The 25,924-nt window shown below is 51.3% G+C and overlaps 10 non-coding genes across 10 annotated transcripts; all 10 read right to left on the bottom strand.

Moving 5' to 3' along the window:
• Positions 1-705: 705 nt before the first annotated feature.
• Positions 706-777, bottom strand: TRNAD-GUC (transfer RNA aspartic acid (anticodon GUC)). Its single transcript has one exon. It is a non-coding gene; the product is annotated as a tRNA-Asp (tRNA).
• Positions 778-2,174: 1,397 nt separating this feature from the next.
• TRNAD-GUC (transfer RNA aspartic acid (anticodon GUC)) lies at positions 2,175-2,246 on the bottom strand. The gene has a single exon. It is a non-coding gene; the product is annotated as a tRNA-Asp (tRNA).
• Positions 2,247-3,642: 1,396 nt separating this feature from the next.
• Positions 3,643-3,714, bottom strand: TRNAD-GUC (transfer RNA aspartic acid (anticodon GUC)). The gene has a single exon. It is a non-coding gene; the product is annotated as a tRNA-Asp (tRNA).
• A 1,396-nt stretch (positions 3,715-5,110) lies between these two features.
• TRNAD-GUC (transfer RNA aspartic acid (anticodon GUC)) lies at positions 5,111-5,182 on the bottom strand. Its single transcript has one exon. It is a non-coding gene; the product is annotated as a tRNA-Asp (tRNA).
• A 1,397-nt stretch (positions 5,183-6,579) lies between these two features.
• TRNAD-GUC (transfer RNA aspartic acid (anticodon GUC)) lies at positions 6,580-6,651 on the bottom strand. The gene has a single exon. It is a non-coding gene; the product is annotated as a tRNA-Asp (tRNA).
• Positions 6,652-8,047: 1,396 nt separating this feature from the next.
• Positions 8,048-8,119, bottom strand: TRNAD-GUC (transfer RNA aspartic acid (anticodon GUC)). The gene has a single exon. It is a non-coding gene; the product is annotated as a tRNA-Asp (tRNA).
• Positions 8,120-9,515: 1,396 nt separating this feature from the next.
• Positions 9,516-9,587, bottom strand: TRNAD-GUC (transfer RNA aspartic acid (anticodon GUC)). Its single transcript has one exon. It is a non-coding gene; the product is annotated as a tRNA-Asp (tRNA).
• Positions 9,588-12,453: 2,866 nt separating this feature from the next.
• TRNAD-GUC (transfer RNA aspartic acid (anticodon GUC)) lies at positions 12,454-12,525 on the bottom strand. The gene has a single exon. It is a non-coding gene; the product is annotated as a tRNA-Asp (tRNA).
• Positions 12,526-15,388: 2,863 nt separating this feature from the next.
• Positions 15,389-15,460, bottom strand: TRNAD-GUC (transfer RNA aspartic acid (anticodon GUC)). The gene has a single exon. It is a non-coding gene; the product is annotated as a tRNA-Asp (tRNA).
• Positions 15,461-25,616: 10,156 nt separating this feature from the next.
• On the bottom strand, positions 25,617-25,688 carry TRNAD-GUC (transfer RNA aspartic acid (anticodon GUC)). Its single transcript has one exon. It is a non-coding gene; the product is annotated as a tRNA-Asp (tRNA).
• Positions 25,689-25,924: the final 236 nt, after the last annotated feature.

Below are 25,924 nucleotides of genomic sequence, written 5' to 3'. Positions count from 1 at the left end.
CGCAATGAGCAAGCGGATGGTATGCCACACCCTGCAGGAAAAAGGTTTCGCTTCTGACGTCTTGCTTTTCTGGACATCCAGTCTCAAGTTTCCCATCTGGAACGGCGCTCCCTGCTGCTTTGTGAAGGCTTGCTGCAAGAGCCTTCGAAACCCAGGAGCTCTTGCGTTGAGCTGTGACGCGTCCTGGGAAGACCTCCCGTTGCAGCGGAATGAGCCCCACTTCCAGGGCGTGCTGGTAGCAAATTTCCCACAGCCCACAGGGAGCAAACGATCCCAGGTGTGATGTATCACCAGGAGAGGCTGAGATGAGAGTAGGGGTTCACGCGTGTGCCCGGACCGAGGTTAATGATGGGATTAGAGCTAGGGTTAGATGCAGGGAAAGAGTGAGAGTTATAATTAGGGATAAAGCTAACAGGTGATCATTACTCGTCATGTAACATGATACAAAGGGTCAGAAGAGGAACTGATTCAGGGTTACAATTTGGACTTCGCAGACAACAGGAGCACTAAATGGTGCTGAGGGGGACTCAATAAAGTGGACCGGCCGCCTAATGTAAGCAATTGTGCACAAATATTGTACGATGACTAGCGTTGCCGGTGCTTTTTTCTTAAAGAGTCAGTTCTTGGCACCCATTCCCTACTTGACTCAGCCTAATCTTCAAGAATATTTGTCAAGAACTAAAAAAAATCCAGAAAAGGTTTAACCTCCCCGTCGGGGAATTGAACCCCGGTCTCCCGCGTGACAGGCGGGGATACTGACCACTATACTAACGAGGAGACGTGAGGGCATGAAATGAACAGCTGCTGATGTCTGCACAGCATCCAGCGACCACCTAGCTGGCCTAGGGGGGTCTCATTTTCCCCCGTCAAACGGCTTGCCCGATCTAAGGCTAATTTCTTTCTTTTTATCGGCACCAGGCTTAAAACTCAGTTTAAGGCGATAGTTCCGGGCTATGTTTGACTCCAGAGTTGAATCTGTCATCCCGCATTTCCTCAGCAAATCAAGCTACCCATCTCAAGTCTCATGAGCTGAGGACGGCAAAGTCCCTGTGGGCTTAGGACAGTCAAAGAAACCCCTGGGCTGCATGCTAAGCCCCTTTTCGGCTTCACTTTCCGAATCCTGCCCTAGCTTGCGATTAGTTTTTTTCTCACTTCTTGCCCCCATCTCCCACCTTGCCTCATGGTCTCCCCTCCTCTGCGCACCTGACAGTTTGCCTGCCCTTCCACTGCCTGTCTCCAGACTTTCCAAGGAGAAAAGGCAAAGCACTAAAGCGGGCCGGGCAACGGGTCAAGTTCCGCTTTCGGCGACTAGCAGGGAGGTAGCGTGGCCGAGCGGTCTAAGGCGCTGGATTAAGGCTCCAGTCTCTTCGGAGGCGTGGGTTCAAATCCCACCGCTGCCACTTTTCCTGGCCTTGCATTTTAAAGAAGAACGTAACGTTGACCTCTTCCTTCATTAGTGCCACCTCTGTCGCAATGAGCAAGCGGATGGTATGCCACACCCTGCAGGAAAAAGGTTTCGCTTCTGACGTCTTGCTTTTCTGGACATCCAGTCTCAAGTTTCCCATCTGGAACGGCGCTCCCTGCTGCTTTGTGAAGGCTTGCTGCAAGAGCCTTCGAAACCCAGGAGCTCTTGCGTTGAGCTGTGACGCGTCCTGGGAAGACCTCCCGTTGCAGCGGAATGAGCCCCACTTCCAGGGCGTGCTGGTAGCAAATTTCCCACAGCCCACAGGGAGCAAACGATCCCAGGTGTGATGTATCACCAGGAGAGGCTGAGATGAGAGTAAGGGTTCACGCGTGTGCCCGGACCGAGGTTAATGATGGGATTAGAGCTAGGGTTAGATGCAGGGAAAGAGTGAGAGTTATAATTAGGGATAAAGCTAACAGGTGATCATTACTCGTCATGTAACATGATACAAAGGGTCAGAAGAGGAACTGATTCAGGGTTACAATTTGGACTTCGCAGACAACAGGAGCACTAAATGGTGCTGAGGGGGACTCAATAAAGTGGACCGGCCGCCTAATGTAAGCAATTGTGCACAAATATTGTACGATGACTAGCGTTGCCGGTGCTTTTTTCTTAAAGAGTCAGTTCTTGGCACCCATTCCCTACTTGACTCAGCCTAATCTTCAAGAATATTTGTCAAGAACTAAAAAAAATCCAGAAAAGGTTTAACCTCCCCGTCGGGGAATTGAACCCCGGTCTCCCGCGTGACAGGCGGGGATACTGACCACTATACTAACGAGGAGACGTGAGGGCATGAAATGAACAGCTGCTGATGTCTGCACAGCATCCAGCGACCACCTAGCTGGCCTAGGGGGTCTCATTTTCCCCCGTCAAACGGCTTGCCCGATCTAAGGCTAATTTCTTTCTTTTTATCGGCACCAGGCTTAAAACTCAGTTTAAGGCGATAGTTCCGGGCTATGTTTGACTCCAGAGTTGAATCTGTCATCCCGCATTTCCTCAGCAAATCAAGCTACCCATCTCAAGTCTCATGAGCTGAGGACGGCAAAGTCCCTGTGGGCTTAGGACAGTCAAAGAAACCCCTGGGCTGCCTGCTAAGCCCCTTTTCGGCTTCACTTTCCGAATCCTGCCCTAGCTTGCGATTAGTTTTTTTCTTACTTCTTGCCCCCATCTCCCACCTTGCCTCATGGTCTCCCCTCCTCTGCGCACCTGACAGTTTGCCTGCCCTTCCACTGCCTGTCTCCAGACTTTCCAAGGAGAAAAGGCAAAGCACTAAAGCGGGCCGGGCAACGGGTCAAGTTCCGCTTTCGGCGACTAGCAGGGAGGTAGCGTGGCCGAGCGGTCTAAGGCGCTGGATTAAGGCTCCAGTCTCTTCGGAGGCGTGGGTTCAAATCCCACCGCTGCCACTTTTCCTGGCCTTGCATTTTAAAGAAGAACGTAACGTTGACCTCTTCCTTCATTAGTGCCACCTCTGTCGCAATGAGCAAGCGGATGGTATGCCACACCCTGCAGGAAAAAGGTTTCGCTTCTGACGTCTTGCTTTTCTGGACATCCAGTCTCAAGTTTCCCATCTGGAACGGCGCTCCCTGCTGCTTTGTGAAGGCTTGCTGCAAGAGCCTTCGAAACCCAGGAGCTCTTGCGTTGAGCTGTGACGCGTCCTGGGAAGACCTCCCGTTGCAGCGGAATGAGCCCCACTTCCAGGGCGTGCTGGTAGCAAATATCCCACAGCCCACAGGGAGCAAACGATCCCAGGTGTGATGTATCACCAGGAGAGGCTGAGATGAGAGTAAGGGTTCACGCGTGTGCCCGGACCGAGGTTAATGATGGGATTAGAGCTAGGGTTAGATGCAGGGAAAGAGTGAGAGTTATAATTAGGGATAAAGCTAACAGGTGATCATTACTCGTCATGTAACATGATACAAAGGGTCAGAAGAGGAACTGATTCAGGGTTACAATTTGGACTTCGCAGACAACAGGAGCACTAAATGGTGCTGAGGGGGACTCAATAAAGTGGACCGGCCGCCTAATGTAAGCAATTGTGCACAAATATTGTACGATGACTAGCGTTGCCGGTGCTTTTTTCTTAAAGAGTCAGTTCTTGGCACCCATTCCCTACTTGACTCAGCCTAATCTTCAAGAATATTTGTCAAGAACTAAAAAAAATCCAGATAAGGTTTAACCTCCCCGTCGGGGAATTGAACCCCGGTCTCCCGCGTGACAGGCGGGGATACTGACCACTATACTAACGAGGAGACGTGAGGGCATGAAATGAACAGCTGCTGATGTCTGCACAGCATCCAGCGACCACCTAGCTGGCCTAGGGGGTCTCATTTTCCCCCGTCAAACGGCTTGCCCGATCTAAGGCTAATTTCTTTCTTTTTATCGGCACCAGGCTTAAAACTCAGTTTAAGGCGATAGTTCCGGGCTATGTTTGACTCCAGAGTTGAATCTGTCATCCCGCATTTCCTCAGCAAATCAAGCTACCCATCTCAAGTCTCATGAGCTGAGGACGGCAAAGTCCCTGTGGGCTTAGGACAGTCAAAGAAACCCCTGGGCTGCATGCTAAGCCCCTTTTCGGCTTCACTTTCCGAATCCTGCCCTAGCTTGCGATTAGTTTTTTTCTTACTTCTTGCCCCCATCTCCCACCTTGCCTCATGGTCTCCCCTCCTCTGCGCACCTGACAGTTTGCCTGCCCTTCCACTGCCTGTCTCCAGACTTTCCAAGGAGAAAAGGCAAAGCACTAAAGCGGGCCGGGCAACGGGTCAAGTTCCGCTTTCGGCGACTAGCAGGGAGGTAGCGTGGCCGAGCGGTCTAAGGCGCTGGATTAAGGCTCCAGTCTCTTCGGAGGGGTGGGTTCAAATCCCACCGCTGCCACTTTTCCTGGCCTTGCATTTTAAAGAAGAACGTAACGTTGACCTCTTCCTTCATTAGTGCCACCTCTGTCGCAATGAGCAAGCGGATGGTATGCCACACCCTGCAGGAAAAAGGTTTCGCTTCTGACGTCTTGCTTTTCTGGACATCCAGTCTCAAGTTTCCCATCTGGAACGGCGCTCCCTGCTGCTTTGTGAAGGCTTGCTGCAAGAGCCTTCGAAACCCAGGAGCTCTTGCGTTGAGCTGTGACGCGTCCTGGGAAGACCTCCCGTTGCAGCGGAATGAGCCCCACTTCCAGGGCGTGCTGGTAGCAAATTTCCCACAGCCCACAGGGAGCAAACGATCCCAGGTGTGATGTATCACCAGGAGAGGCTGAGATGAGAGTAGGGGTTCACGCGTGTGCCCGGACCGAGGTTAATGATGGGATTAGAGCTAGGGTTAGATGCAGGGAAAGAGTGAGAGTTATAATTAGGGATAAAGCTAACAGGTGATCATTACTCGTCATGTAACATGATACAAAGGGTCAGAAGAGGAACTGATTCAGGGTTACAATTTGGACTTCGCAGACAACAGGAGCACTAAATGGTGCTGAGGGGGACTCAATAAAGTGGACCGGCCGCCTAATGTAAGCAATTGTGCACAAATATTGTACGATGACTAGCGTTGCCGGTGCTTTTTTCTTAAAGAGTCAGTTCTTGGCACCCATTCCCTACTTGACTCAGCCTAATCTTCAAGAATATTTGTCAAGAACTAAAAAAAATCCAGAAAAGGTTTAACCTCCCCGTCGGGGAATTGAACCCCGGTCTCCCGCGTGACAGGCGGGGATACTGACCACTATACTAACGAGGAGACGTGAGGGCATGAAATGAACAGCTGCTGATGTCTGCACAGCATCCAGCGACCACCTAGCTGGCCTAGGGGGGTCTCATTTTCCCCCGTCAAACGGCTTGCCCGATCTAAGGCTAATTTCTTTCTTTTTATCGGCACCAGGCTTAAAACTCAGTTTAAGGCGATAGTTCCGGGCTATGTTTGACTCCAGAGTTGAATCTGTCATCCCGCATTTCCTCAGCAAATCAAGCTACCCATCTCAAGTCTCATGAGCTGAGGACGGCAAAGTCCCTGTGGGCTTAGGACAGTCAAAGAAACCCCTGGGCTGCATGCTAAGCCCCTTTTCGGCTTCACTTTCCGAATCCTGCCCTAGCTTGCGATTAGTTTTTTTCTCACTTCTTGCCCCCATCTCCCACCTTGCCTCATGGTCTCCCCTCCTCTGCGCACCTGACAGTTTGCCTGCCCTTCCACTGCCTGTCTCCAGACTTTCCAAGGAGAAAAGGCAAAGCACTAAAGCGGGCCGGGCAACGGGTCAAGTTCCGCTTTCGGCGACTAGCAGGGAGGTAGCGTGGCCGAGCGGTCTAAGGCGCTGGATTAAGGCTCCAGTCTCTTCGGAGGCGTGGGTTCAAATCCCACCGCTGCCACTTTTCCTGGCCTTGCATTTTAAAGAAGAACGTAACGTTGACCTCTTCCTTCATTAGTGCCACCTCTGTCGCAATGAGCAAGCGGATGGTATGCCACACCCTGCAGGAAAAAGGTTTCGCTTCTGACGTCTTGCTTTTCTGGACATCCAGTCTCAAGTTTCCCATCTGGAACGGCGCTCCCTGCTGCTTTGTGAAGGCTTGCTGCAAGAGCCTTCGAAACCCAGGAGCTCTTGCGTTGAGCTGTGACGCGTCCTGGGAAGACCTCCCGTTGCAGCGGAATGAGCCCCACTTCCAGGGCGTGCTGGTAGCAAATTTCCCACAGCCCACAGGGAGCAAACGATCCCAGGTGTGATGTATCACCAGGAGAGGCTGAGATGAGAGTAAGGGTTCACGCGTGTGCCCGGACCGAGGTTAATGATGGGATTAGAGCTAGGGTTAGATGCAGGGAAAGAGTGAGAGTTATAATTAGGGATAAAGCTAACAGGTGATCATTACTCGTCATGTAACATGATACAAAGGGTCAGAAGAGGAACTGATTCAGGGTTACAATTTGGACTTCGCAGACAACAGGAGCACTAAATGGTGCTGAGGGGGACTCAATAAAGTGGACCGGCCGCCTAATGTAAGCAATTGTGCACAAATATTGTACGATGACTAGCGTTGCCGGTGCTTTTTTCTTAAAGAGTCAGTTCTTGGCACCCATTCCCTACTTGACTCAGCCTAATCTTCAAGAATATTTGTCAAGAACTAAAAAAAATCCAGAAAAGGTTTAACCTCCCCGTCGGGGAATTGAACCCCGGTCTCCCGCGTGACAGGCGGGGATACTGACCACTATACTAACGAGGAGACGTGAGGGCATGAAATGAACAGCTGCTGATGTCTGCACAGCATCCAGCGACCACCTAGCTGGCCTAGGGGGTCTCATTTTCCCCCGTCAAACGGCTTGCCCGATCTAAGGCTAATTTCTTTCTTTTTATCGGCACCAGGCTTAAAACTCAGTTTAAGGCGATAGTTCCGGGCTATGTTTGACTCCAGAGTTGAATCTGTCATCCCGCATTTCCTCAGCAAATCAAGCTACCCATCTCAAGTCTCATGAGCTGAGGACGGCAAAGTCCCTGTGGGCTTAGGACAGTCAAAGAAACCCCTGGGCTGCCTGCTAAGCCCCTTTTCGGCTTCACTTTCCGAATCCTGCCCTAGCTTGCGATTAGTTTTTTTCTTACTTCTTGCCCCCATCTCCCACCTTGCCTCATGGTCTCCCCTCCTCTGCGCACCTGACAGTTTGCCTGCCCTTCCACTGCCTGTCTCCAGACTTTCCAAGGAGAAAAGGCAAAGCACTAAAGCGGGCCGGGCAACGGGTCAAGTTCCGCTTTCGGCGACTAGCAGGGAGGTAGCGTGGCCGAGCGGTCTAAGGCGCTGGATTAAGGCTCCAGTCTCTTCGGAGGCGTGGGTTCAAATCCCACCGCTGCCACTTTTCCTGGCCTTGCATTTTAAAGAAGAACGTAACGTTGACCTCTTCCTTCATTAGTGCCACCTCTGTCGCAATGAGCAAGCGGATGGTATGCCACACCCTGCAGGAAAAAGGTTTCGCTTCTGACGTCTTGCTTTTCTGGACATCCAGTCTCAAGTTTCCCATCTGGAACGGCGCTCCCTGCTGCTTTGTGAAGGCTTGCTGCAAGAGCCTTCGAAACCCAGGAGCTCTTGCGTTGAGCTGTGACGCGTCCTGGGAAGACCTCCCGTTGCAGCGGAATGAGCCCCACTTCCAGGGCGTGCTGGTAGCAAATATCCCACAGCCCACAGGGAGCAAACGATCCCAGGTGTGATGTATCACCAGGAGAGGCTGAGATGAGAGTAAGGGTTCACGCGTGTGCCCGGACCGAGGTTAATGATGGGATTAGAGCTAGGGTTAGATGCAGGGAAAGAGTGAGAGTTATAATTAGGGATAAAGCTAACAGGTGATCATTACTCGTCATGTAACATGATACAAAGGGTCAGAAGAGGAACTGATTCAGGGTTACAATTTGGACTTCGCAGACAACAGGAGCACTAAATGGTGCTGAGGGGGACTCAATAAAGTGGACCGGCCGCCTAATGTAAGCAATTGTGCACAAATATTGTACGATGACTAGCGTTGCCGGTGCTTTTTTCTTAAAGAGTCAGTTCTTGGCACCCATTCCCTACTTGACTCAGCCTAATCTTCAAGAATATTTGTCAAGAACTAAAAAAAATCCAGATAAGGTTTAACCTCCCCGTCGGGGAATTGAACCCCGGTCTCCCGCGTGACAGGCGGGGATACTGACCACTATACTAACGAGGAGACGTGAGGGCATGAAATGAACAGCTGCTGATGTCTGCACAGCATCCAGCGACCACCTAGCTGGCCTAGGGGGTCTCATTTTCCCCCGTCAAACGGCTTGCCCGATCTAAGGCTAATTTCTTTCTTTTTATCGGCACCAGGCTTAAAACTCAGTTTAAGGCGATAGTTCCGGGCTATGTTTGACTCCAGAGTTGAATCTGTCATCCCGCATTTCCTCAGCAAATCAAGCTACCCATCTCAAGTCTCATGAGCTGAGGACGGCAAAGTCCCTGTGGGCTTAGGACAGTCAAAGAAACCCCTGGGCTGCATGCTAAGCCCCTTTTCGGCTTCACTTTCCGAATCCTGCCCTAGCTTGCGATTAGTTTTTTTCTTACTTCTTGCCCCCATCTCCCACCTTGCCTCATGGTCTCCCCTCCTCTGCGCACCTGACAGTTTGCCTGCCCTTCCACTGCCTGTCTCCAGACTTTCCAAGGAGAAAAGGCAAAGCACTAAAGCGGGCCGGGCAACGGGTCAAGTTCCGCTTTCGGCGACTAGCAGGGAGGTAGCGTGGCCGAGCGGTCTAAGGCGCTGGATTAAGGCTCCAGTCTCTTCGGAGGGGTGGGTTCAAATCCCACCGCTGCCACTTTTCCTGGCCTTGCATTTTAAAGAAGAACGTAACGTTGACCTCTTCCTTCATTAGTGCCACCTCTGTCGCAATGAGCAAGCGGATGGTATGCCACACCCTGCAGGAAAAAGGTTTCGCTTCTGACGTCTTGCTTTTCTGGACATCCAGTCTCAAGTTTCCCATCTGGAACGGCGCTCCCTGCTGCTTTGTGAAGGCTTGCTGCAAGAGCCTTCGAAACCCAGGAGCTCTTGCGTTGAGCTGTGACGCGTCCTGGGAAGACCTCCCGTTGCAGCGGAATGAGCCCCACTTCCAGGGCGTGCTGGTAGCAAATTTCCCACAGCCCACAGGGAGCAAACGATCCCAGGTGTGATGTATCACCAGGAGAGGCTGAGATGAGAGTAGGGGTTCACGCGTGTGCCCGGACCGAGGTTAATGATGGGATTAGAGCTAGGGTTAGATGCAGGGAAAGAGTGAGAGTTATAATTAGGGATAAAGCTAACAGGTGATCATTACTCGTCATGTAACATGATACAAAGGGTCAGAAGAGGAACTGATTCAGGGTTACAATTTGGACTTCGCAGACAACAGGAGCACTAAATGGTGCTGAGGGGGACTCAATAAAGTGGACCGGCCGCCTAATGTAAGCAATTGTGCACAAATATTGTACGATGACTAGCGTTGCCGGTGCTTTTTTCTTAAAGAGTCAGTTCTTGGCACCCATTCCCTACTTGACTCAGCCTAATCTTCAAGAATATTTGTCAAGAACTAAAAAAAATCCAGAAAAGGTTTAACCTCCCCGTCGGGGAATTGAACCCCGGTCTCCCGCGTGACAGGCGGGGATACTGACCACTATACTAACGAGGAGACGTGAGGGCATGAAATGAACAGCTGCTGATGTCTGCACAGCATCCAGCGACCACCTAGCTGGCCTAGGGGGGTCTCATTTTCCCCCGTCAAACGGCTTGCCCGATCTAAGGCTAATTTCTTTCTTTTTATCGGCACCAGGCTTAAAACTCAGTTTAAGGCGATAGTTCCGGGCTATGTTTGACTCCAGAGTTGAATCTGTCATCCCGCATTTCCTCAGCAAATCAAGCTACCCATCTCAAGTCTCATGAGCTGAGGACGGCAAAGTCCCTGTGGGCTTAGGACAGTCAAAGAAACCCCTGGGCTGCATGCTAAGCCCCTTTTCGGCTTCACTTTCCGAATCCTGCCCTAGCTTGCGATTAGTTTTTTTCTCACTTCTTGCCCCCATCTCCCACCTTGCCTCATGGTCTCCCCTCCTCTGCGCACCTGACAGTTTGCCTGCCCTTCCACTGCCTGTCTCCAGACTTTCCAAGGAGAAAAGGCAAAGCACTAAAGCGGGCCGGGCAACGGGTCAAGTTCCGCTTTCGGCGACTAGCAGGGAGGTAGCGTGGCCGAGCGGTCTAAGGCGCTGGATTAAGGCTCCAGTCTCTTCGGAGGCGTGGGTTCAAATCCCACCGCTGCCACTTTTCCTGGCCTTGCATTTTAAAGAAGAACATAACGTTGACCTCTTCCTTCATTAGTGCCACCTCTGTCGCAATGAGCAAGCGGATGGTATGCCACACCCTGCAGGAAAAAGGTTTCGCTTCTGACGTCTTGCTTTTCTGGACATCCAGTCTCAAGTTTCCCATCTGGAACGGCGCTCCCTGCTGCTTTGTGAAGGCTTGCTGCAAGAGCCTTCGAAACCCAGGAGCTCTTGCGTTGAGCTGTGACGCGTCCTGGGAAGACCTCCCGTTGCAGCGGAATGAGCCCCACTTCCAGGGCGTGCTGGTAGCAAATTTCCCACAGCCCACAGGGAGCAAACGATCCCAGGTGTGATGTATCACCAGGAGAGGCTGAGATGAGAGTAGGGGTTCACGCGTGTGCCCGGACCGAGGTTAATGATGGGATTAGAGCTAGGGTTAGATGCAGGGAAAGAGTGAGAGTTATAATTAGGGATAAAGCTAACAGGTGATCATTACTCGTCATGTAACATGATACAAAGGGTCAGAAGAGGAACTGATTCAGGGTTACAATTTGGACTTCGCAGACAACAGGAGCACTAAATGGTGCTGAGGGGGACTCAATAAAGTGGACCGGCCGCCTAATGTAAGCAATTGTGCACAAATATTGTACGATGACTAGCGTTGCCGGTGCTTTTTTCTTAAAGAGTCAGTTCTTGGCACCCATTCCCTACTTGACTCAGCCTAATCTTCAAGAATATTTGTCAAGAACTAAAAAAAATCCAGAAAAGGTTTAACCTCCCCGTCGGGGAATTGAACCCCGGTCTCCCGCGTGACAGGCGGGGATACTGACCACTATACTAACGAGTAGACGTGAGGGTATGAAATGAACAGCTGCTGATGTCTGCACAGCATCCAGCGACCACCTAGCTGGCCTAGGGGGGTCTCATTTTCCCCCGTCAAACGGCTTGCCCGATCTAAGGCTAATTTCTTTCTTTTTATCGGCACCAGGCTTAAAACTCAGTTTAAGGCGATAGTTCCGGGCTATGTTTGACTCCAGAGTTGAATCTGTCATCCCGCATTTCCTCAGCAAATCAAGCTACCCATCTCAAGTCTCATGAGCTGAGGACGGCAAAGTCCCTGTGGGCTTAGGACAGTCAAAGAAACCCCTGGGCTGCATGCTAAGCCCCTTTTCGGCTTCACTTTCCGAATCCTGCCCTAGCTTGCGATTAGTTTTTTTCTCACTTCTTGCCCCCATCTCCCACCTTGCCTCATGGTCTCCCCTCCTCTGCGCACCTGACAGTTTGCCTGCCCTTCCACTGCCTGTCTCCAGACTTTCCAAGGAGAAAAGGCAAAGCACTAAAGCGGGCCGGGCAACGGGTCAAGTTCCGCTTTCGGCGACTAGCAGGGAGGTAGCGTGGCCGAGCGGTCTAAGGCGCTGGATTAAGGCTCCAGTCTCTTCGGAGGCGTGGGTTCAAATCCCACCGCTGCCACTTTTCCTGGCCTTGCATTTTAAAGAAGAACGTAACGTTGACCTCTTCCTTCATTAGTGCCACCTCTGTCGCAATGAGCAAGCGGATGGTATGCCACACCCTGCAGGAAAAAGGTTTCGCTTCTGACGTCTTGCTTTTTTGGACATCCAGTCTCAAGTTTCCCATCTGGAACGGCGCTCCCTGCTGCTTTGCGAAGGCTTGCTGCAAGAGCCTTCGAAACCCAGGAGCTCTTGCGTTGAGCTGTGACGCGTCCTGGGAAGACCTCCCGTTGCAGCGGAATGAGCCCCACTTCCAGGGCGTGCTGGTAGCAAATTTCCCACAGCCCACAGGGAGCAAACGATCCCAGGTGTGATGTATCACCAGGAGAGGCTGAGATGAGAGTAAGGGTTCACGCGTGTGCCCGGACCGAGGTTAATGATGGGATTAGAGCTAGGGTTAGATGCAGGGAAAGAGTGAGAGTTATAATTAGGGATAAAGCTAACAGGTGATCATTACTCGTCATGTAACATGATACAAAGGGTCAGAAGAGGAACTGATTCAGGGTTACAATTTGGACTTCGCAGACAACAGGAGCACTAAATGGTGCTGAGGGGGACTCAATAAAGTGGACCGGCCGCCTAATGTAAGCAATTGTGCACAAATATTGTACGATGACTAGCGTTGCCGGTGCTTTTTTCTTAAAGAGTCAGTTCTTGGCACCCATTCCCTACTTGACTCAGCCTAATCTTCAAGAATATTTGTCAAGAACTAAAAAAAATCCAGAAAAGGTTTAACCTCCCCGTCGGGGAATTGAACCCCGGTCTCCCGCGTGACAGGCGGGGATACTGACCACTATACTAACGAGGAGACGTGAGGGCATGAAATGAACAGCTGCTGATGTCTGCACAGCATCCAGCGACCACCTAGCTGGCCTAGGGGGTCTCATTTTCCCCCGTCAAACGGCTTGCCCGATCTAAGGCTAATTTCTTTCTTTTTATCGGTACCAGGCTTAAAACTCAGTTTAAGGCGATAGTTCCGGGCTATGTTTGACTCCAGAGTTGAATCTGTCATCCCGCATTTCCTCAGCAAATCAAGCTACCCATCTCAAGTCTCATGAGCTGAGGACGGCAAAGTCCCTGTGGGCTTAGGACAGTCAAAGAAACCCCTGGGCTGCATGCTAAGCCCCTTTTCGGCTTCACTTTCCGAATCCTGCCCTAGCTTGCGATTAGTTTTTTTCTCACTTCTTGCCCCCATCTCCCACCTTGCCTCATGGTCTCCCCTCCTCTGCGCACCTGACAGTTTGCCTGCCCTTCCACTGCCTGTCTCCAGACTTTCCAAGGAGAAAAGGCAAAGCACTAAAGCGGGCCGGGCAACGGGTCAAGTTCCGCTTTCGGCGACTAGCAGGGAGGTAGCGTGGCCGAGCGGTCTAAGGCGCTGGATTAAGGCTCCAGTCTCTTCGGAGGCGTGGGTTCAAATCCCACCGCTGCCACTTTTCCTGGCCTTGCATTTTAAAGAAGAACGTAACGTTGACCTCTTCCTTCATTAGTGCCACCTCTGTCGCAATGAGCAAGCGGATGGTATGCCACACCCTGCAGGAAAAAGGTTTCGCTTCTGACGTCTTGCTTTTCTGGACATCCAGTCTCAAGTTTCCCATCTGGAACGGCGCTCCCTGCTGCTTTGTGAAGGCTTGCTGCAAGAGCCTTCGAAACCCAGGAGCTCTTGCGTTGAGCTGTGACGCGTCCTGGGAAGACCTCCCGTTGCAGCGGAATGAGCCCCACTTCCAGGGCGTGCTGGTAGCAAATTTCCCACAGCCCACAGGGAGCAAACGATCCCAGGTGTGATGTATCACCAGGAGAGGCTGAGATGAGAGTAGGGGTTCACGCGTGTGCCCGGACCGAGGTTAATGATGGGATTAGAGCTAGGGTTAGATGCAGGGAAAGAGTGAGAGTTATAATTAGGGATAAAGCTAACAGGTGATCATTACTCGTCATGTAACATGATACAAAGGGTCAGAAGAGGAACTGATTCAGGGTTACAATTTGGACTTCGCAGACAACAGGAGCACTAAATGGTGCTGAGGGGGACTCAATAAAGTGGACCGGCCGCCTAATGTAAGCAATTGTGCACAAATATTGTACGATGACTAGCGTTGCCGGTGCTTTTTTCTTAAAGAGTCAGTTCTTGGCACCCATTCCCTACTTGACTCAGCCTAATCTTCAAGAATATTTGTCAAGAACTAAAAAAAATCCAGAAAAGGTTTAACCTCCCCGTCGGGAATTGAACCCCGGTCTCCCGCGTGACAGGCGGGGATACTGACCACTATACTAACGAGGAGACGTGAGGGCATGAAATGAACAGCTGCTGATGTCTGCACAGCATCCAGCGACCACCTAGCTGGCCTAGGGGGTCTCATTTTCCCCCGTCAAACGGCTTGCCCGATCTAAGGCTAATTTCTTTCTTTTTATCGGCACCAGGCTTAAAACTCAGTTTAAGGCGATAGTTCCGGGCTATGTTTGACTCCAGAGTTGAATCTGTCATCCCGCATTTCCTCAGCAAATCAAGCTACCCATCTCAAGTCTCATGAGCTGAGGACGGCAAAGTCCCTGTGGGCTTAGGACAGTCAAAGAAACCCCTGGGCTGCATGCTAAGCCCCTTTTCGGCTTCACTTTCCGAATCCTGCCCTAGCTTGCGATTAGTTTTTTTCTCACTTCTTGCCCCCATCTCCCACCTTGCCTCATGGTCTCCCCTCCTCTGCGCACCTGACAGTTTGCCTGCCCTTCCACTGCCTGTCTCCAGACTTTCCAAGGAGAAAAGGCAAAGCACTAAAGCGGGCCGGGCAACGGGTCAAGTTCCGCTTTCGGCGACTAGCAGGGAGGTAGCGTGGCCGAGCGGTCTAAGGCGCTGGATTAAGGCTCCAGTCTCTTCGGAGGCGTGGGTTCAAATCCCACCGCTGCCACTTTTCCTGGCCTTGCATTTTAAAGAAGAACGTAACGTTGACCTCTTCCTTCATTAGTGCCACCTCTGTCGCAATGAGCAAGCGGATGGTATGCCACACCCTGCAGGAAAAAGGTTTCGCTTCTGACGTCTTGCTTTTCTGGACATCCAGTCTCAAGTTTCCCATCTGGAACGGCGCTCCCTGCTGCTTTGTGAAGGCTTGCTGCAAGAGCCTTCGAAACCCAGGAGCTCTTGCGTTGAGCTGTGACGCGTCCTGGGAAGACCTCCCGTTGCAGCGGAATGAGCCCCACTTCCAGGGCGTGCTGGTAGCAAATTTCCCACAGCCCACAGGGAGCAAACGATCCCAGGTGTGATGTATCACCAGGAGAGGCTGAGATGAGAGTAAGGGTTCACGCGTGTGCCCGGACCGAGGTTAATGATGGGATTAGAGCTAGGGTTAGATGCAGGGAAAGAGTGAGAGTTATAATTAGGGATAAAGCTAACAGGTGATCATTACTCGTCATGTAACATGATACAAAGGGTCAGAAGAGGAACTGATTCAGGGTTACAATTTGGACTTCGCAGACAACAGGAGCACTAAATGGTGCTGAGGGGGACTCAATAAAGTGGACCGGCCGCCTAATGTAAGCAATTGTGCACAAATATTGTACGATGACTAGCGTTGCCGGTGCTTTTTTCTTAAAGAGTCAGTTCTTGGCACCCATTCCCTACTTGACTCAGCCTAATCTTCAAGAATATTTGTCAAGAACTAAAAAAAATCCAGAAAAGGTTTAACCTCCCCGTCGGGGAATTGAACCCCGGTCTCCCGCGTGACAGGCGGGGATACTGACCACTATACTAACGAGGAGACGTGAAGGCATGAAATGAACAGCTGCTGATGTCTGCACAGCATCCAGCGACCACCTAGCTGGCCTAGGGGGTCTCATTTTCCCCCGTCAAACGGCTTGCCCGATCTAAGGCTAATTTCTTTCTTTTTATCGGCACCAGGCTTAAAACTCAGTTTAAGGCGATAGTTCCGGGCTATGTTTGACTCCAGAGTTGAATCTGTCATCCCGCATTTCCTCAGCAAATCAAGCTACCCATCTCAAGTCTCATGAGCTGAGGACGGCAAAGTCCCTGTGGGCTTAGGACAGTCAAAGAAACCCCTGGGCTGCATGCTAAGCCCCTTTTCGGCTTCACTTTCCGAATCCTGCCCTAGCTTGCGATTAGTTTTTTTCTTACTTCTTGCCCCCATCTCCCACCTTGCCTCATGGTCTCCCCTCCTCTGCGCACCTGACAGTTTGCCTGCCCTTCCACTGCCTGTCTCCAGACTTTCCAAGGAGAAAAGGCAAAGCACTAAAGCGGGCCGGGCAACGGGTCAAGTTCCGCTTTCGGCGACTAGCAGGGAGGTAGCGTGGCCGAGCGGTCTAAGGCGCTGGATTAAGGCTCCAGTCTCTTCGGAGGCGTGGGTTCAAATCCCACCGCTGCCACTTTTCCTGGCCTTGCATTTTAAAGAAGAACATAACGTTGACCTCTTCCTTCATTAGTGCCACCTCTGTCGCAATGAGCAAGCGGATGGTATGCCACACCCTGCAGGAAAAAGGTTTCGCTTCTGACGTCTTGCTTTTCTGGACATCCAGTCTCAAGTTTCCCATCTGGAACGGCGCTCCCTGCTGCTTTGTGAAGGCTTGCTGCAAGAGCCTTCGAAACCCAGGAGCTCTTGCGTTGAGCTGTGACGCGTCCTGGGAAGACCTCCCGTTGCAGCGGAATGAGCCCCACTTCCAGGGCGTGCTGGTAGCAAATTTCCCACAGCCCACAGGGAGCAAACGATCCCAGGTGTGATGTATCACCAGGAGAGGCTGAGATGAGAGTAGGGGTTCACGCGTGTGCCCGGACCGAGGTTAATGATGGGATTAGAGCTAGGGTTAGATGCAGGGAAAGAGTGAGAGTTATAATTAGGGATAAAGCTAACAGGTGATCATTACTCGTCATGTAACATGATACAAAGGGTCAGAAGAGGAACTGATTCAGGGTTACAATTTGGACTTCGCAGACAACAGGAGCACTAAATGGTGCTGAGGGGGACTCAATAAAGTGGACCGGCCGCCTAATGTAAGCAATTGTGCACAAATATTGTACGATGACTAGCGTTGCCGGTGCTTTTTTCTTAAAGAGTCAGTTCTTGGCACCCATTCCCTACTTGACTCAGCCTAATCTTCAAGAATATTTGTCAAGAACTAAAAAAAATCCAGAAAAGGTTTAACCTCCCCGTCGGGGAATTGAACCCCGGTCTGATACTGACCACTATACTAACGAGGAGACGTGAGGGCAGGAAATGAACAGCTGCTGATGTCTGCACAGCATCCAGCGACCACCTAGCTGGCCTAGGGGGTCTCATTTTCCCCCGTCAAACGGCTTGCCCGATCTAAGGCTAATTTCTTTCTTTTTATCGGCACCAGGCTTAAAACTCAGTTTAAGGCGATAGTTCCGGGCTATGTTTGACTCCAGAGTTGAATCTGTCATCCCGCATTTCCTCAGCAAATCAAGCTACCCATCTCAAGTCTCATGAGCTGAGGACGGCAAAGTCCCTGTGGGCTTAGGACAGTCAAAGAAACCCCTGGGCTGCATGCTAAGCCCCTTTTCGGCTTCACTTTCCGAATCCTGCCCTAGCTTGCGATTAGTTTTTTTCTCACTTCTTGCCCCCATCTCCCACCTTGCCTCATGGTCTCCCCTCCTCTGCGCACCTGACAGTTTGCCTGCCCTTCCACTGCCTGTCTCCAGACTTTCCAAGGAGAAAAGGCAAAGCACTAAAGCGGGCCGGGCAACGGGTCAAGTTCCGCTTTCGGCGACTAGCAGGGAGGTAGCGTGGCCGAGCGGTCTAAGGCGCTGGATTAAGGCTCCAGTCTCTTCGGAGGCGTGGGTTCAAATCCCACCGCTGCCACTTTTCCTGGCCTTGCATTTTAAAGAAGAACATAACGTTGACCTCTTCCTTCATTAGTGCCACCTCTGTCGCAATGAGCAAGCGGATGGTATGCCACACCCTGCAGGAAAAAGGTTTCGCTTCTGACGTCTTGCTTTTCTGGACATCCAGTCTCAAGTTTCCCATCTGGAACGGCGCTCCCTGCTGCTTTGTGAAGGCTTGCTGCAAGAGCCTTCGAAACCCAGGAGCTCTTGCGTTGAGCTGTGACGCGTCCTGGGAAGACCTCCCGTTGCAGCGGAATGAGCCCCACTTCCAGGGCGTGCTGGTAGCAAATTTCCCACAGCCCACAGGGAGCAAACGATCCCAGGTGTGATGTATCACCAGGAGAGGCTGAGATGAGAGTAGGGGTTCACGCGTGTGCCCGGACCGAGGTTAATGATGGGATTAGAGCTAGGGTTAGATGCAGGGAAAGAGTGAGAGTTATAATTAGGGATAAAGCTAACAGGTGATCATTACTCGTCATGTAACATGATACAAAGGGTCAGAAGAGGAACTGATTCAGGGTTACAATTTGGACTTCGCAGACAACAGGAGCACTAAATGGTGCTGAGGGGGACTCAATAAAGTGGACCGGCCGCCTAATGTAAGCAATTGTGCACAAATATTGTACGATGACTAGCGTTGCCGGTGCTTTTTTCTTAAAGAGTCAGTTCTTGGCACCCATTCCCTACTTGACTCAGCCTAATCTTCAAGAATATTTGTCAAGAACTAAAAAAAATCCAGAAAAGGTTTAACCTCCCCGTCGGGGAATTGAACCCCGGTCTCCCGCGTGACAGGCGGGGATACTGACCACTATACTAACGAGTAGACGTGAGGGTATGAAATGAACAGCTGCTGATGTCTGCACAGCATCCAGCGACCACCTAGCTGGCCTAGGGGGGTCTCATTTTCCCCCGTCAAACGGCTTGCCCGATCTAAGGCTAATTTCTTTCTTTTTATCGGCACCAGGCTTAAAACTCAGTTTAAGGCGATAGTTCCGGGCTATGTTTGACTCCAGAGTTGAATCTGTCATCCCGCATTTCCTCAGCAAATCAAGCTACCCATCTCAAGTCTCATGAGCTGAGGACGGCAAAGTCCCTGTGGGCTTAGGACAGTCAAAGAAACCCCTGGGCTGCATGCTAAGCCCCTTTTCGGCTTCACTTTCCGAATCCTGCCCTAGCTTGCGATTAGTTTTTTTCTCACTTCTTGCCCCCATCTCCCACCTTGCCTCATGGTCTCCCCTCCTCTGCGCACCTGACAGTTTGCCTGCCCTTCCACTGCCTGTCTCCAGACTTTCCAAGGAGAAAAGGCAAAGCACTAAAGCGGGCCGGGCAACGGGTCAAGTTCCGCTTTCGGCGACTAGCAGGGAGGTAGCGTGGCCGAGCGGTCTAAGGCGCTGGATTAAGGCTCCAGTCTCTTCGGAGGCGTGGGTTCAAATCCCACCGCTGCCACTTTTCCTGGCCTTGCATTTTAAAGAAGAACGTAACGTTGACCTCTTCCTTCATTAGTGCCACCTCTGTCGCAATGAGCAAGCGGATGGTATGCCACACCCTGCAGGAAAAAGGTTTCGCTTCTGACGTCTTGCTTTTCTGGACATCCAGTCTCAAGTTTCCCATCTGGAACGGCGCTCCCTGCTGCTTTGTGAAGGCTTGCTGCAAGAGCCTTCGAAACCCAGGAGCTCTTGCGTTGAGCTGTGACGCGTCCTGGGAAGACCTCCCGTTGCAGCGGAATGAGCCCCACTTCCAGGGCGTGCTGGTAGCAAATTTCCCACAGCCCACAGGGAGCAAACGATCCCAGGTGTGATGTATCACCAGGAGAGGCTGAGATGAGAGTAGGGGTTCACGCGTGTGCCCGGACCGAGGTTAATGATGGGATTAGAGCTAGGGTTAGATGCAGGGAAAGAGTGAGAGTTATAATTAGGGATAAAGCTAACAGGTGATCATTACTCGTCATGTAACATGATACAAAGGGTCAGAAGAGGAACTGATTCAGGGTTACAATTTGGACTTCGCAGACAACAGGAGCACTAAATGGTGCTGAGGGGGACTCAATAAAGTGGACCGGCCGCCTAATGTAAGCAATTGTGCACAAATATTGTACGATGACTAGCGTTGCCGGTGCTTTTTTCTTAAAGAGTCAGTTCTTGGCACCCATTCCCTACTTGACTCAGCCTAATCTTCAAGAATATTTGTCAAGAACTAAAAAAAATCCAGAAAAGGTTTAACCTCCCCGTCGGGGAATTGAACCCCGGTCTGATACTGACCACTATACTAACGAGGAGACGTGAGGGCATGAAATGAACAGCTGCTGATGTCTGCACAGCATCCAGCGACCACCTAGCTGGCCTAGGGGGTCTCATTTTCCCCCGTCAAACGGCTTGCCCGATCTAAGGCTAATTTCTTTCTTTTTATCGGCACCAGGCTTAAAACTCAGTTTAAGGCGATAGTTCCGGGCTATGTTTGACTCCAGAGTTGAATCTGTCATCCCGCATTTCCTCAGCAAATCAAGCTACCCATCTCAAGTCTCATGAGCTGAGGACGGCAAAGTCCCTGTGGGCTTAGGACAGTCAAAGAAACCCCTGGGCTGCATGCTAAGCCCCTTTTCGGCTTCACTTTCCGAATCCTGCCCTAGCTTGCGATTAGTTTTTTTCTCACTTCTTGCCCCCATCTCCCACCTTGCCTCATGGTCTCCCCTCCTCTGCGCACCTGACAGTTTGCCTGCCCTTCCACTGCCTGTCTCCAGACTTTCCAAGGAGAAAAGGCAAAGCACTAAAGCGGGCCGGGCAACGGGTCAAGTTCCGCTTTCGGCGACTAGCAGGGAGGTAGCGTGGCCGAGCGGTCTAAGGCGCTGGATTAAGGCTCCAGTCTCTTCGGAGGCGTGGGTTCAAATCCCACCGCTGCCACTTTTCCTGGCCTTGCATTTTAAAGAAGAACATAACGTTGACCTCTTCCTTCATTAGTGCCACCTCTGTCGCAATGAGCAAGCGGATGGTATGCCACACCCTGCAGGAAAAAGGTTTCGCTTCTGACGTCTTGCTTTTCTGGACATCCAGTCTCAAGTTTCCCATCTGGAACGGCGCTCCCTGCTGCTTTGTGAAGGCTTGCTGCAAGAGCCTTCGAAACCCAGGAGCTCTTGCGTTGAGCTGTGACGCGTCCTGGGAAGACCTCCCGTTGCAGCGGAATGAGCCCCACTTCCAGGGCGTGCTGGTAGCAAATTTCCCACAGCCCACAGGGAGCAAACGATCCCAGGTGTGATGTATCACCAGGAGAGGCTGAGATGAGAGTAGGGGTTCACGCGTGTGCCCGGACCGAGGTTAATGATGGGATTAGAGCTAGGGTTAGATGCAGGGAAAGAGTGAGAGTTATAATTAGGGATAAAGCTAACAGGTGATCATTACTCGTCATGTAACATGATACAAAGGGTCAGAAGAGGAACTGATTCAGGGTTACAATTTGGACTTCGCAGACAACAGGAGCACTAAATGGTGCTGAGGGGGACTCAATAAAGTGGACCGGCCGCCTAATGTAAGCAATTGTGCACAAATATTGTACGATGACTAGCGTTGCCGGTGCTTTTTTCTTAAAGAGTCAGTTCTTGGCACCCATTCCCTACTTGACTCAGCCTAATCTTCAAGAATATTTGTCAAGAACTAAAAAAAATCCAGAAAAGGTTTAACCTCCCCGTCGGGGAATTGAACCCCGGTCTCCCGCGTGACAGGCGGGGATACTGACCACTATACTAACGAGTAGACGTGAGGGTATGAAATGAACAGCTGCTGATGTCTGCACAGCATCCAGCGACCACCTAGCTGGCCTAGGGGGGTCTCATTTTCCCCCGTCAAACGGCTTGCCCGATCTAAGGCTAATTTCTTTCTTTTTATCGGCACCAGGCTTAAAACTCAGTTTAAGGCGATAGTTCCGGGCTATGTTTGACTCCAGAGTTGAATCTGTCATCCCGCATTTCCTCAGCAAATCAAGCTACCCATCTCAAGTCTCATGAGCTGAGGACGGCAAAGTCCCTGTGGGCTTAGGACAGTCAAAGAAACCCCTGGGCTGCATGCTAAGCCCCTTTTCGGCTTCACTTTCCGAATCCTGCCCTAGCTTGCGATTAGTTTTTTTCTCACTTCTTGCCCCCATCTCCCACCTTGCCTCATGGTCTCCCCTCCTCTGCGCACCTGACAGTTTGCCTGCCCTTCCACTGCCTGTCTCCAGACTTTCCAAGGAGAAAAGGCAAAGCACTAAAGCGGGCCGGGCAACGGGTCAAGTTCCGCTTTCGGCGACTAGCAGGGAGGTAGCGTGGCCGAGCGGTCTAAGGCGCTGGATTAAGGCTCCAGTCTCTTCGGAGGCGTGGGTTCAAATCCCACCGCTGCCACTTTTCCTGGCCTTGCATTTTAAAGAAGAACGTAACGTTGACCTCTTCCTTCATTAGTGCCACCTCTGTCGCAATGAGCAAGCGGATGGTATGCCACACCCTGCAGGAAAAAGGTTTCGCTTCTGACGTCTTGCTTTTCTGGACATCCAGTCTCAAGTTTCCCATCTGGAACGGCGCTCCCTGCTGCTTTGTGAAGGCTTGCTGCAAGAGCCTTCGAAACCCAGGAGCTCTTGCGTTGAGCTGTGACGCGTCCTGGGAAGACCTCCCGTTGCAGCGGAATGAGCCCCACTTCCAGGGCGTGCTGGTAGCAAATTTCCCACAGCCCACAGGGAGCAAACGATCCCAGGTGTGATGTATCACCAGGAGAGGCTGAGATGAGAGTAGGGGTTCACGCGTGTGCCCGGACCGAGGTTAATGATGGGATTAGAGCTAGGGTTAGATGCAGGGAAAGAGTGAGAGTTATAATTAGGGATAAAGCTAACAGGTGATCATTACTCGTCATGTAACATGATACAAAGGGTCAGAAGAGGAACTGATTCAGGGTTACAATTTGGACTTCGCAGACAACAGGAGCACTAAATGGTGCTGAGGGGGACTCAATAAAGTGGACCGGCCGCCTAATGTAAGCAATTGTGCACAAATATTGTACGATGACTAGCGTTGCCGGTGCTTTTTTCTTAAAGAGTCAGTTCTTGGCACCCATTCCCTACTTGACTCAGCCTAATCTTCAAGAATATTTGTCAAGAACTAAAAAAAATCCAGAAAAGGTTTAACCTCCCCGTCGGGGAATTGAACCCCGGTCTGATACTGACCACTATACTAACGAGGAGACGTGAGGGCATGAAATGAACAGCTGCTGATGTCTGCACAGCATCCAGCGACCACCTAGCTGGCCTAGGGGGTCTCATTTTCCCCCGTCAAACGGCTTGCCCGATCTAAGGCTAATTTCTTTCTTTTTATCGGCACCAGGCTTAAAACTCAGTTTAAGGCGATAGTTCCGGGCTATGTTTGACTCCAGAGTTGAATCTGTCATCCCGCATTTCCTCAGCAAATCAAGCTACCCATCTCAAGTCTCATGAGCTGAGGACGGCAAAGTCCCTGTGGGCTTAGGACAGTCAAAGAAACCCCTGGGCTGCATGCTAAGCCCCTTTTCGGCTTCACTTTCCGAATCCTGCCCTAGCTTGCGATTAGTTTTTTTCTCACTTCTTGCCCCCATCTCCCACCTTGCCTCATGGTCTCCCCTCCTCTGCGCACCTGACAGTTTGCCTGCCCTTCCACTGCCTGTCTCCAGACTTTCCAAGGAGAAAAGGCAAAGCACTAAAGCGGGCCGGGCAACGGGTCAAGTTCCGCTTTCGGCGACTAGCAGGGAGGTAGCGTGGCCGAGCGGTCTAAGGCGCTGGATTAAGGCTCCAGTCTCTTCGGAGGCGTGGGTTCAAATCCCACCGCTGCCACTTTTCCTGGCCTTGCATTTTAAAGAAGAACATAACGTTGACCTCTTCCTTCATTAGTGCCACCTCTGTCGCAATGAGCAAGCGGATGGTATGCCACACCCTGCAGGAAAAAGGTTTCGCTTCTGACGTCTTGCTTTTCTGGACATCCAGTCTCAAGTTTCCCATCTGGAACGGCGCTCCCTGCTGCTTTGTGAAGGCTTGCTGCAAGAGCCTTCGAAACCCAGGAGCTCTTGCGTTGAGCTGTGACGCGTCCTGGGAAGACCTCCCGTTGCAGCGGAATGAGCCCCACTTCCAGGGCGTGCTGGTAGCAAATTTCCCACAGCCCACAGGGAGCAAACGATCCCAGGTGTGATGTATCACCAGGAGAGGCTGAGATGAGAGTAGGGGTTCACGCGTGTGCCCGGACCGAGGTTAATGATGGGATTAGAGCTAGGGTTAGATGCAGGGAAAGAGTGAGAGTTATAATTAGGGATAAAGCTAACAGGTGATCATTACTCGTCATGTAACATGATACAAAGGGTCAGAAGAGGAACTGATTCAGGGTTACAATTTGGACTTCGCAGACAACAGGAGCACTAAATGGTGCTGAGGGGGACTCAATAAAGTGGACCGGCCGCCTAATGTAAGCAATTGTGCACAAATATTGTACGATGACTAGCGTTGCCGGTGCTTTTTTCTTAAAGAGTCAGTTCTTGGCACCCATTCCCTACTTGACTCAGCCTAATCTTCAAGAATATTTGTCAAGAACTAAAAAAAATCCAGAAAAGGTTTAACCTCCCCGTCGGGGAATTGAACCCCGGTCTCCCGCGTGACAGGCGGGGATACTGACCACTATACTAACGAGTAGACGTGAGGGTATGAAATGAACAGCTGCTGATGTCTGCACAGCATCCAGCGACCACCTAGCTGGCCTAGGGGGGTCTCATTTTCCCCCGTCAAACGGCTTGCCCGATCTAAGGCTAATTTCTTTCTTTTTATCGGCACCAGGCTTAAAACTCAGTTTAAGGCGATAGTTCCGGGCTATGTTTGACTCCAGAGTTGAATCTGTCATCCCGCATTTCCTCAGCAAATCAAGCTACCCATCTCAAGTCTCATGAGCTGAGGACGGCAAAGTCCCTGTGGGCTTAGGACAGTCAAAGAAACCCCTGGGCTGCATGCTAAGCCCCTTTTCGGCTTCACTTTCCGAATCCTGCCCTAGCTTGCGATTAGTTTTTTTCTCACTTCTTGCCCCCATCTCCCACCTTGCCTCATGGTCTCCCCTCCTCTGCGCACCTGACAGTTTGCCTGCCCTTCCACTGCCTGTCTCCAGACTTTCCAAGGAGAAAAGGCAAAGCACTAAAGCGGGCCGGGCAACGGGTCAAGTTCCGCTTTCGGCGACTAGCAGGGAGGTAGCGTGGCCGAGCGGTCTAAGGCGCTGGATTAAGGCTCCAGTCTCTTCGGAGGCGTGGGTTCAAATCCCACCGCTGCCACTTTTCCTGGCCTTGCATTTTAAAGAAGAACGTAACGTTGACCTCTTCCTTCATTAGTGCCACCTCTGTCGCAATGAGCAAGCGGATGGTATGCCACACCCTGCAGGAAAAAGGTTTCGCTTCTGACGTCTTGCTTTTTTGGACATCCAGTCTCAAGTTTCCCATCTGGAACGGCGCTCCCTGCTGCTTTGCGAAGGCTTGCTGCAAGAGCCTTCGAAACCCAGGAGCTCTTGCGTTGAGCTGTGACGCGTCCTGGGAAGACCTCCCGTTGCAGCGGAATGAGCCCCACTTCCAGGGCGTGCTGGTAGCAAATTTCCCACAGCCCACAGGGAGCAAACGATCCCAGGTGTGATGTATCACCAGGAGAGGCTGAGATGAGAGTAAGGGTTCACGCGTGTGCCCGGACCGAGGTTAATGATGGGATTAGAGCTAGGGTTAGATGCAGGGAAAGAGTGAGAGTTATAATTAGGGATAAAGCTAACAGGTGATCATTACTCGTCATGTAACATGATACAAAGGGTCAGAAGAGGAACTGATTCAGGGTTACAATTTGGACTTCGCAGACAACAGGAGCACTAAATGGTGCTGAGGGGGACTCAATAAAGTGGACCGGCCGCCTAATGTAAGCAATTGTGCACAAATATTGTACGATGACTAGCGTTGCCGGTGCTTTTTTCTTAAAGAGTCAGTTCTTGGCACCCATTCCCTACTTGACTCAGCCTAATCTTCAAGAATATTTGTCAAGAACTAAAAAAAATCCAGAAAAGGTTTAACCTCCCCGTCGGGGAATTGAACCCCGGTCTCCCGCGTGACAGGCGGGGATACTGACCACTATACTAACGAGGAGACGTGAGGGCATGAAATGAACAGCTGCTGATGTCTGCACAGCATCCAGCGACCACCTAGCTGGCCTAGGGGGTCTCATTTTCCCCCGTCAAACGGCTTGCCCGATCTAAGGCTAATTTCTTTCTTTTTATCGGCACCAGGCTTAAAACTCAGTTTAAGGCGATAGTTCCGGGCTATGTTTGACTCCAGAGTTGAATCTGTCATCCCGCATTTCCTCAGCAAATCAAGCTACCCAT

The sequence above is a fragment of the Ambystoma mexicanum genome, chromosome 1p, assembly GCF_040938575.1.
Source record: "Ambystoma mexicanum isolate Mex_15411 chromosome 1p, UKY_AmexF1_1, whole genome shotgun sequence".
In the NCBI taxonomy this organism is placed as follows: domain Eukaryota; kingdom Metazoa; phylum Chordata; class Amphibia; order Caudata; family Ambystomatidae; genus Ambystoma; species Ambystoma mexicanum.
This window is presented reverse-complemented; position numbering and strand designations above follow the sequence as displayed.